Genomic DNA, 11,796 nt, shown 5'->3' on the forward strand with positions numbered 1-11,796 from the left:
TTTCTCTGAAATCTTTCAAGGAGAGGACAGTGGAAGACATCTATTTAGAGAAATTTATGAGTTAAAAACAAAATAAATTAGATAAAATTTTATCTTCAAATAAATAATTGAATTCTATCTCAGAGATTTAAAAAAAGGAAAATAGAAAATATACAGATAAAAGTCAAAGAATAAATGTAAATCAAAAATCAAAGCACAGATTTATACATGATATATGACTCCACTTACTTGCATTTCTAGAAATTTAAAAACTAATTGTTAGCAACAAAAAGCATAATCAATATAGTTAAAGTGACTAAAGGCTGGGAGTGGGAGAATACCTGAGCTCTAAGAACAAATGGAAACTTTCTGGGATGATGGAGATATTCTATAGCTTTATTTTGGTGGTAGTTATATAGGTTTACACATTAGCCAAAACTTACTGGATAATATATTTTAAATCAGTGCATTTTGTTGTAAATAAATCTTACCAATGTTAAAGTAATTAAAAAATAGCATCATAAACTTATAAATATGGCAACCATAACTTTTAAAGGAGCATTATACAAGATAGATAGTAGAAAGAAAAACCTACAGCACAAAGACACAACTTTTGGATATTGAGAGAAGATAATCTGTATGCATGTCCTGTGAAAGGAGCAAAGCTAAATTATGAGTGAAATTAATTCCATTGAAAGGGGCTCCATCTAGAGTATACCTGGGTAGTAAAAAATGCAAACCAAAAATGACTACAAATTTAAGCAGTTTAAGCAACATATTGTATTTAAAATATTTGTAATATGGCCTGGGAACATGAGAAAAGCCACATTCTTAGCAAGTATACGAGAAAAAAAGAAAAATTTACAAAATTTGACCAGGTGCGTGACTTCCAAGTTGGTGGTCTAAAAACCTACAAAAGACCACTCCTCAGTAATGGCAATGAAAACTTCTAAAATAAACTTTTTGATGATTCTGAAAATTAACCAAAAGCTTGAAAAAATCCACAGAATGTATTTTTAAGAAAAACCCTGAATATTGGTAAGAATAATACATTATGAGGTGTTTAGCTTATGATATGCCTATGTCTTTTTCCAACTTTGTAATAGCTTTGAAAAACAGGAGCCTTGCAACCAATGTAGCTTTGTAAATCAGCAGCTTAGCAGACACTGAAAGAAAGTGAATGGGATTGAAGCTCCTCAAAATGCCCAATTTCCAGAGAACTATTATAATTCGATTAGCCTGACAGATCTTGGAAAAACCTTTTTCATAGAACTTGCTTTTATTTGCCCTAACTCAGAGTTAACCAAGTGTGAATAGCCCTAATTCATCCTCAGAGATTTGTGAGACACCATTAAACATGTTAATGTATGCATAGCTGGAGTCTGGGAATTGAGGAGAGTTAAGAAAAACATTTGCAAAAAGAGTGGAAAAGTTTCCAAATTTATCTTTATATAAGAGGCTAAATAAACTCTAAGTAGGATGAACTCAAAATGGTCCGGACCAAGAGACATAGTCAAACTGTCAAGAGACAAAGAACTCTGAAAGCAGCCAGAGAAAAGCAGTTCATCACATGAAAGGAATTCTTAATACAATTAACAAGTAACTTCTGATCAGGAACAACAGAGATTAGAAGACAGTGCAATGACATTATTCAGTTTTAAAACAAAAAACAATCAACTAAGAAGTCTATAATCAGCAAAACTATATTTTAGAAACAAAGGAGAAATAAAGACATTTCCAAAACTCACAAAAAAGTAGAGAATTGGCCAATAACAGAACTGACCTACAAGAAATACTAAAGAGAGGCTTCAGGCTGAATAAAAAGACACTAAACATTAACTTAAATTCACAACACCAAATGAAGAGGGAACAGTGAAAAGAAGTATATAAGTATTCATAAAAGACAGTAAAAATATATTTTGGGTTTTTCCTTTCAACTTTCTTGAGATATAGCTGACACACAAAACTGTGTAAGTTTAAGGTGTACAGATAATGATTCAACTTACATATATCATAAAACAATTATCACAAGAAGTTTAGTAAACATCATCTCTTCTAGATAGAAAATTAGTAAAACAGAAAAACTTTCCTGATGATCAGAACTCGCAGGATTTACATCCTTAGCAATGCTCATGTATGATATATAGCAATGTTAATTATATTTATCATGCTGTACACTATATCCCTTAGTATTCATTTATGCTATTTTAAATTTAAGTTCACTTACATAGTTTATAATATTATATTAGTTTCAGTTGTACAACATAGTGATTCAATATTTTATTTTATTTTATATTTTTGACTTTTATTTTTTTATTTTTCTCCATTTATTTTTATTAGTTGGAGGCTAATTACTTTACAATATTGTAGTGGTTTTTGCCATACATTGACATGAATCAGCCATAGATTTACATGTGTTCCCCATCCCGATCCCCCCTCCCACCTCCCTCTGCATCCCATCCCTCTGGGTCTTCCCAGTGCACCAACCCTGAGCACTTGTCTCATGCATCCAACCTGGGCTGGTGATCTGTTTCACCCTTGATAGTATACATGTTTCAGTGCTGTTCTCTCGAAACATCCCACCCTCGCCTTCTCCCACAGAGTCCCAAAGTCTGTTCTGTACATCTGTGTCTCTTTTTCTGTTTTGCATATAGGGTTATCGTTACCATCTTTTTAAATTCCACATATATGCGTTAGTATACTGTATTGGTCTTTATCTTTCTGGCTTACTTCACTCTGTATAATGGGCTCCAGTTTCATCCATCTCATTAGAACTGATTCAAATGAATTCTTTTTAATGGCTGAGTAATATTCCATGGTGTATATGTACCACAGCTTCCTTATCCATTCATCTGCTGATGGGCATCTAGGTTGCTTCCATGTCCTGGCAATTATAAACAGTGCTGCGATGAACATTGGGGTGCACGTGTCTCTTTCAGATCTGGTTTCCTCGGTGTATGCCCAGAAGTGGGATTGCTGGGTCATATGGCAATTCTATTTCCAGTTTTTTAAGAAATCTCCACACTGTTTTCCATAGCGGCTGTACTAGTTTGCATTCCCACCAACAGTGTAAGAGGGTTCCCTTTTCTCCACACCCTCTCCAGCATTTATTGCTTGTAGACTTTTGGATAGCAGCCATCCTGACTGGCGTGTAATGGTACCTCATTGTGGTTTTGATTTGCATTTCTCTAATAATGAGTGATGTTGAGCATCTTTTCATGTGTTTGTTAGCCATCTGTATTCTTCTGGAGAAATGTCTGTTTAGTTCTTTGCCCATTTTTTGATTGGGTCATTTATTTTTCTGGCATTGAGCTGCAGGAGTTGCTTGTATATTTTTGAGATTAATCCTTTGTCTGTTTCTTCATTTGCTATTATTTTCTCCCAATCTGAGGGCTGTCTTTTCACCTTACTTATAGTTTCCTTTGTTGTGCAAAAGCTTTTAAGTTTCATTAGGTCCCATTTGTTTAGTTTTGCTTTTATTTCTGTTACTCTAGGAGGTGGGTCATAGAGAATCCTGCTGTGATTTATGTCAGGGAGTCTTTTTCCTATGTTTTCCTCTAGGAGTTGTATAGTTTCTGGTCTTGCATTTAAGTCTTTAATCCATTTTGAGTTTATTTTTGTGTATGGTGTTAGAAAGTGTTCTAGTTTCATTCTTTTACAAGTGGTTGACCAGTTTTCCCAGCACCACTTGTTAAAGAGGTTGTCTTTTTTCCATTGTGTATCCTTGCCTCCTTTGTCGAAGATAAGGTGTCCATAAGTATGTGGATTTATCTCTGGGCTTTCTATTCTGTTCCATTGATCTATATTTCTGTCTTTGTGCCGGTACCATACTGTCTTGATGACTGCGGCTTTGTAGTATAGTCTGAAGTCAGGCAGGTTGATTCCTCCAGTTCCATTCTTTCTCAAAATTACTTTGGCTATTTGATGTTTTTTGTATTTCCATACATTATTACAAAACAATGGCTGTATCTTCCTGTGCTGTACAGTATATCTTTGTAGTTTGCTTCTTTTATACATAATAATTTATATCTCTTAATCCCCTACCCCTAATTTGCTCCTCCCTTCTTCTCTCTCCTCACTGGTAATCACTAGTTCTCTAAATCTGTGGATTTGTTTCTTTTTTATAGTATATACATTCATTTGTTTTGGTTTTTAGATTCCACTTATATTAAATTATATTGCATACAAGTGATAACATAAACTATTTGTTTTTCTCTTTCTGACTTATGTCACTAAACATAATACATTCTAGGTCCATCCATATTGTTGCAAATGGAAGAACTTCATTTTTCTAAATTATGGTTCAGTAACTTTCCATTGTATGTGTCTACCAGAACCTCATCCATTCATCTGTTGATGGAAACTTAGGGTACTTCCCTATCTTGGCTACTGTAAATAATTCTGCCAGGAACTTTGAGGGTGCATGTATCTTTTCAAAATCATATTTTCTCTTTCTTTTTTTACCGAGAAGTAAGATTGCTCGATCATATTGTAGTTCTATTTTTAGTTGTTTGTGTAGCTTCCTTTCTGCTTTCATAGCAGCTATAACAAGTTGCATTCCCACCAACAGTGTACTAGTCTTCCTTTTATACCACATTCTCACCAATATTTGTTACTTATAGACTTTTCAATTCACAGATGTGAGGTGATATATCATTGTGGCTTTTATTTCTATTTCTCTGAGGATGAGTGATATTGAGTATTTTTTCATGTGCCTAATGACTCTCTGTATATTTTCTTTGGAAAAATGTCTATTCAGATCTTCTGCCCATTTTTAGCAGGTTGTTTGTCTATATAAATATATGGCTTCCCTGATGGCTCAGATGGTAAAAAATCCGTCTGCAGTGCAAGAGACCCAGGTTCCATCCCTGGATCAAGAATATCCCTGGAGAAGGGAGTGGCTACCCACTCGAGTATTCTTCCCTGGAGAATTCCATGGACAGTGGAGCCTGGCAGGTTACAGTTCACAGGGTTGCAACGAGTCAGACATGATTGAGTGACTAATACTTTCATATGTATATATATATATATATATATATATATATATATACATAAAGTTGTATGAATTGTTCATATATTCTGGGTATTAACTCCCTAAAGGTCAAGTAAGTTGCAAATATTTTCTCCCATTCAGTAGGTTTTTTTTTTTTTTTTTTTTTCGGTCAATGGTTTCCTTTACTGTGCAAAACTTTTAAGTTTAATTGGGTCCCATTTGCTTATTTTTGTTTTTCTTTCTTTTGTCTTAGGTGCTTGTGTGCCCAGTCATGTCTGACTCTTTAGGACACTTTGGACTGCAGCCCACCAGGCTCCTCTGTCCACGGGACTTTTCAGGCAGGAATACTGGAGTGGGTTGTCATTTTCTCCTCCAGGGGATCTTCCCAACCCAGGGATTGGTCTCTGGCACTTCTGGTGGGTTCTTCACCACTGAGCCATCGGGGAAACCCTGGGGTTTTGCCTTAGGAGACAGATCCAAAACAATACTGCTCTGATTTATGTCAAATACTGTTCTGTTCTCTTCTAGGAGTTTTATTTTTTCAGGTCTTATATTTAGGTCTTCAACCATTTTGAATTTATTTTTGTATACAGTGTGAGATAATGTTCTAATTTCTTATTTTTCATATGGTTGTCCAGTTTTCTCAGCATCACTTATTGAAGAGACTTTTTTCCATTGCATATTTTTGCCTCCTTTATGTAGAATGTATTTTTTTAAACATACTTTTATTTGTAATTTCTCAGCATCACTTATTGAAGAGACTTTTTTCCATTGCATATTTTTGCCTCCTTTATGTAGAATGTATTTTTTAAACATATTTTTATTTGTAATTCTTTTTCCCATGTTATTATTTAAAAGACAATCATTATAATAATATATTGATAGACTTATAATATATCAACATGCAATTTATATGACAAGACTAATACTGAAAGCACAGAAATTGAGCTACATTAGTTCAAAGTGTGTATATACTCCTAGGGTTTAGTTGGTATTAATTTAAACTTGATTGCTTTAAGATGTCATTTGTAAATCTCCAAGTCAATCAAAAAAATAACCAAAAATGAGCATATAAGAAACAATGGGCTCTTTTTCTCTAACTACTGCTATCATGGGTCACATGCATGCTCCCGGGAAAAGCCTATTCCATTTAGATCTGCCTTACAACTGCACTGTCGCCACCTGGCTGAAGTTGACATCTGATGACATGAAGGAACAGAGCTACAAAATGGCCAAAAAGTTCCTGATTTCCTGAAAAATCAGCATGATTCTGAGAGAGACTCATATGGTGCTACACAAGTACGTTTTGTGACACGCAATTAAATATTGAATTCTTAAGTCAAAAAACTTGCTCCTGATCTTCCTGAAGGTATCCATATTTTACAGAAGCTGCTGTTCTTTTAAAGCATCTCAAGTGGAATAGAAAGGATAAGAATGCTAAATTGCTTCTTATTCTGAGTGAGAACCATAATAATTGACTGGCTTGATATCATAAGACCAAATGAGTTTTCCCCTTCAACTGAAAATAGGAGTCATCTACAGCCTCTGCCTTAGTTCCATAAATTTGTCTATGTACTGAAGCAGCAAAGTCATTGTTTAATTAAAAAAGAAAGAAAAGAAACAACAACAGAATTAAATGGTACATTAAAAAGTCTACATATCACCAAAGATGTCAGTAAGGAATGAATAAAGGAACAAAAAGGCATGAGACATTTAGAAACTCAATAATAAAATGGGAGAAATAAATATTGCTTTCTCAGAAACTATGTTACTCCTAAATGGATTAAATACTCCAAACAAAAGGAAGAAGTCAGCAGAATAGATTTAAGTAGAAAACATAATCCAATTACAAATTCAGTTCAATCCCTATAGAAATCCCATGTGCCTTATTTGCAGAAATTGGTAAACTGTTCCTAAAATTCATGTGGAAATACAAGAGACCCTAGTGGCTGAATTGTAAAGAATTCACCTGCCCATGCAGGAGATGTGGGTTTGATCCCTGGGTCAGGAAGATCCCTTGGAGAAGGAAATGGCAACCCATTTCAGTAGATTTGCTTGGAAAATCCCGTGGACAATAGAGACTGGTGGGCTACAGTCCTTGGGGTTGCAGAAGAGTCAGACATGACTTAGTGAGTAAACAAACAAAAGCAGCCAAAACAATTTTGATAAAGAAAAAAAAAAAAAAGCTAGAGGATCCACTGTTCCTGATTTCAAAACTTACTACAAAGATAAAATAATCAAGATGATGTGGTATTAAGGATAGGCATACAGATTAATGGAACAGAAATAAGAGTCAAGAAGTAAACTCGTATATCTATGGCCAATTGATTATCAACAAAGGTGCAAGGCAATTAAATAAGCAAAGAATATTCTTTGCAAAAAGCAATGGAGTGTAACAATTGGATGTATACATCAAAAATTAAATTGATCTCTTTCCTCATTCCATATACAAAAATTAACTTAAAATGGATCATAGATTTAAACACAAAAAGTAAAACTATAAAACTTTTAGAAGGAAAATAGGAAATGCTTCTGATCTTGGGTTGTTTTGTTTGTTGTTTAGTCACTAAGTCATATCCAACTCTTTTGCAACCCAATGGACTCTAGCCCACCAGGCTCCACTGCCCATGGAATTTCCCAGGCAAGAACACTGGAGTGGGTTTATCATTTATTTCTCAAGAGTGTCTTCCTGACCTAGGGATTGAACCCACGTCTCCTGCATTGGTTGGTGGATTCTTTACTGCTGAACCACCAGGGGTCTCTTGATCTTGGTTTAGGTAATGATTTCCTAGATAAGACACCAAAACCACAAAAGACAAATGAAAAATGATAAATTGGACTTCATCAAAATTCAAGCTTTTATGCTTCAAAGAACACCATTACAACAGTGAAAAGACAGTGCATAGAATGGGAGTAAATATTTGTAAATCATATATTTAATAATGGACTCATATTCAGAATGTATAAAGAAGTCTTACAATTCAACAATAAATAGACAAATAATTAACAAATGAGCAAAGGATTTGAACTGACATTTAAAGAAGCAAATGGCCAGTAAACATATGACACAGTTTAAGACAACCTTGTGTGTTTAGTTGCTCAATCATGTGCAACTCTTTGCAACCCCATTGACTATAGCCCGCCAAGCTCCTCTGTCCATGAGATTGTCCAATCAAGAATACTGGAGTGGGTTGACATTCCCTTCTATGGGTGATCTTCCTGACCCAGGGATCAAATCTGGGTATCCTGCATTGCAGGCATATTCTTTACTGCCTGAGCCATCAGGGAAGCCCAAGACATCTTTAGCCATTAAATAAATGCAAAATAGAACAAAACTGCAGTAATATACCATCTGATAACCACTTTCAAGGCTATGATCAAAAGATAAATAATAAGTGCCAAGATGTGGAATGGTCATAAACTGTTGGTGAGTACATAGCTACATTGGAAAACATCAGTTGAGTTCAGTCACAGTCGTGTCTGACTCTCTGCGACCCCATGGACTGCAGCACACCAGGCTTCCCTGTCCATCACCAACTCCTGGAGCTTGTTCAAACTCACGTCCATTGAGTTGGTGATGAGATCCAATGATCTCATCCTCTGTCGTCCCGTTCTTCTCCTGCCTTCAATCCTTCCAAGCATCAAGGTCTTTTCCAATGAGTCAGTTCTTCGCATCAGGTGGCCAAAGTATTGGAGTTTCAGCTTCAACATTAGTCCTTCCAATGAACACCCAGGACTGATCTCCTTTAGGATGGACTGGTTGGATCTCCTTGCAGTCCAAGGGACTCTCAAGAGTCTTTTCCAATACCACAGTTCAAAAGCATCAATTCTTCGGCGCTCAGCTTTTTTTTTTTTTTTAAAATCCCACGACATTTATTATAAAGGTGCTATACAGGGAAACCCTGATCTTCATGATGGGCTTATCGGTAGGATTTCTGGTAGCGGGCACGGGCACCAGGACCTCCAAACTTTTTGGATTGGCAGCTATGGGGATCGGCTACCAGCAGGGTCCGGTCATACTGGATGAGGATGTCTTTCGAGACTCGTATTCATTGTACATGACTCATACACCACCAGTAGTCATCACTGATGGCGCTCAGCTTTTTTATAGTCCAACTCTCACACCCACACCTGACCACTGGAAAAACCATAGCTTTGACCAGACAGACATTTGTTGGCAAAGTAATGTCTCTGCTTTTTAATATGCTGTCTAGGTTGGTCATAGCTTTTCTTCCAAGGAGCAATCGTCTTTTAATTTCATGGCTGCAGTCACATCTGGAGTGATTTTGGAGCCCTAAAATATACAGTCTGCCATTGTTTCCATTGTTTCGCCATCTATTTGCCGTGAAGTGATGGGACCAGATGCCATGATCTTAGTTTTCTGAATGTTGTGTTTTAAGTCTACTTTTTCACTCTCCTCTTTCACTTTCATCAAGAGGCTGTTTAGTTCTTCTTCACTTTCTGCCATAAGGATGGTGTCATCTGAGTACCTCAGGTTATTTGTCAGCAAATTGGAAAATAGGAAAACATAAATTTCCTAAAAATATTAAGCATAGTTATCACATGACCCAGCATTCCATTTTCAGGTATATACCCAATAGGAATAAAAACATATCCACACTAAAACTTTAAAGGAAGGTACATATCAACACTACTCATATTAGCAAATAACTGGAAACAACGCCAGTGACCACCAGTGGATTAATAAACAAAATGTGGCATATATGTACAATGGAACGTTATTCTGTCACAAAAAATGAAGTAAGTACAAATGTATTAATATGCTACAGCACAGGTGAATCTTGAGAATTTTATGCTAAGTAAAAGAAGTCAAACACACAAAATAGCACATGATTATATGATTCCACCCATATGAAATGTCTAAAATAGGCAGATCCATACAGGCAAAAAGTATTAAAAGATTACTGGTTGCCCAAATTCTAAGGGAAAGGGACAATTGGGTTTTTCTTTCTGAGATTACAAATGGAACTAGATAGCAGTCATAGTTGAAACATAAAAATCCATGAAACAAGGGTTTTCAAAAATTGGCTATTAGGCAGTACAAGACAGTGATTTCTGAAAAAAAGTAAAAGGTGAAACAAACAAATTGAACCCCACAAATGCTCAGCTATTACCTAATGATCCCAGGCTGGCTGCAGTATAGAAACTCAAGCAAACCAGGAAAACCATGTAAGTTAATGAGACAGGGTTGAGACTTTGGAATCTGCCAACGTAGCTAGAGTCACCATGGGGAAAAGAGAGAATGAGAAATTGAGAGACCCTGAGAGACAGAGACATCCAGAGAGATTCAGAGATCTATAGAAGTCCCATATGAGTTCTTCAGCTTACTACAGAACTGCATGTATTGGGCTTCCCAGGTGGCACTAGTGGTAAAGAACCTGCCTGCCAGTGCAGGAGATGTAAGAGACACCGGTTTGATTCCTGGGTCAGGAAGATCCCTTGAAGGACGAAATGACAATCCACTCCAGTATTCTTGCCTAGATAATCCCATGGAGAGAGGAGCCTAGAAGGCTATAGCCAGCTCATAATGTCACACAGAGTCAGACATGACTGAAGCAACTTAGCACACACACAAATATATGTGAAGAAACTGACTCAAAGCCTTCAATTAAGCCATTTGAAAGCATTCAAGATAACAATCCTTAGAGCAGAAGACCTTAAATACTATCTGTCTCCACCAAATGCATTTGAAAACTTCATGATTAACCAGGATTAGAGTAATCAGAAAATAATTGACTCATAGGAAGAAAAAATTAGACTGACACTAAAAGGCTTTTCTGGTTTTTACTAAGGAAGCAAAAAAGTAAGCCTCAAATGATCAAAATGTTTCCAAATAAGCTAACTGTATCCCACAAGAAAAGTTCAAAACTATTCCCAGAAATACAAGAATACTCTACCCAACAACAACAAAAACAGTTACAAAGGCTGACAATCCATTAACAATTTCCAGTCACACCAAAACCCTGGAATTAGGCCTTATGGAGAGATTAATGAATCAACAAAAGGCTCAAAAGACAGATAATGTAATTAAAAGATAAAAGTTACTTTGATTGCATTCTATATGTCTTAGAGGCTTCTTTGGCAGTTCAGTGGTAAACAATCTGTATGCAATGCAGGAGACCCAAATTTGACCCCTGTATGGGAAAGATGCCCTAGAGAAGGAATGGCAACCCACTCCAGCATTCTTGCCTGGAGAATTTCACGGGCTACAGTCAGGGTTGCAAAGAGCCAACACGACTGAACAACTAACTCACACACAATGTCTAAGACAGAAAATGAGCATGTTAAGTATTAACATGTGCCGGGGTCCTTGCCCCAGCAGGATCCAGGGGAACCCTCAGGATGAATGGCGTCGGCGAATGAGAGAGAGACACAGTGAGACAAAGCTCGGGGCTGAGTCTGGAGTTTATTTTTGCACGGCCCCTTTATACCCTTTACAACATCTTTTTTGGGGAATTGCATATTGCTTACACACAGGTCATCTCAAAACATTACAGCAACTTGACCTTCAACAGAAACTGGATATCATCCACATGTTTCTCGTTCACAAGAGTCTTCTTTATCATTTGGCCTTCAGGCCTGTTAACATTTTATGGCTTGTACCTGGTGTGACTTTAAGCAACTTCAGTAGCCGACCCTGTCTTTTTTGTGGTTAATCTATTTTCTTTCTATTAGGCGTCATCTCCATGGGAACTAGATAGGATTACATTTTTACAGAACAGAAATGCGAAGGACTGCAAAAACAGCAGATATAGCACAAAACAGGCTCTTAGTCTAAAAGTTAACTACCTGTGAGAAGTCAC

At 36.4% G+C, this 11,796-nt stretch overlaps 2 pseudogenes; one reads left to right on the top strand and one right to left on the bottom strand.

Moving 5' to 3' along the window:
* The first annotated feature begins 6,083 nt into the window (after window positions 1–6,083).
* LOC122446785 lies at window positions 6,084–6,534 on the top strand (annotated as a pseudogene).
* Window positions 6,535–9,003: 2,469 nt separating this feature from the next.
* On the bottom strand, window positions 9,004–9,066 carry LOC122446916 (annotated as a pseudogene).
* Window positions 9,067–11,796: the final 2,730 nt, after the last annotated feature.

This window comes from Cervus canadensis, chromosome 8 (genome assembly GCF_019320065.1).
Source record: "Cervus canadensis isolate Bull #8, Minnesota chromosome 8, ASM1932006v1, whole genome shotgun sequence".
NCBI lineage: Eukaryota > Metazoa > Chordata > Mammalia > Artiodactyla > Cervidae > Cervus > Cervus canadensis.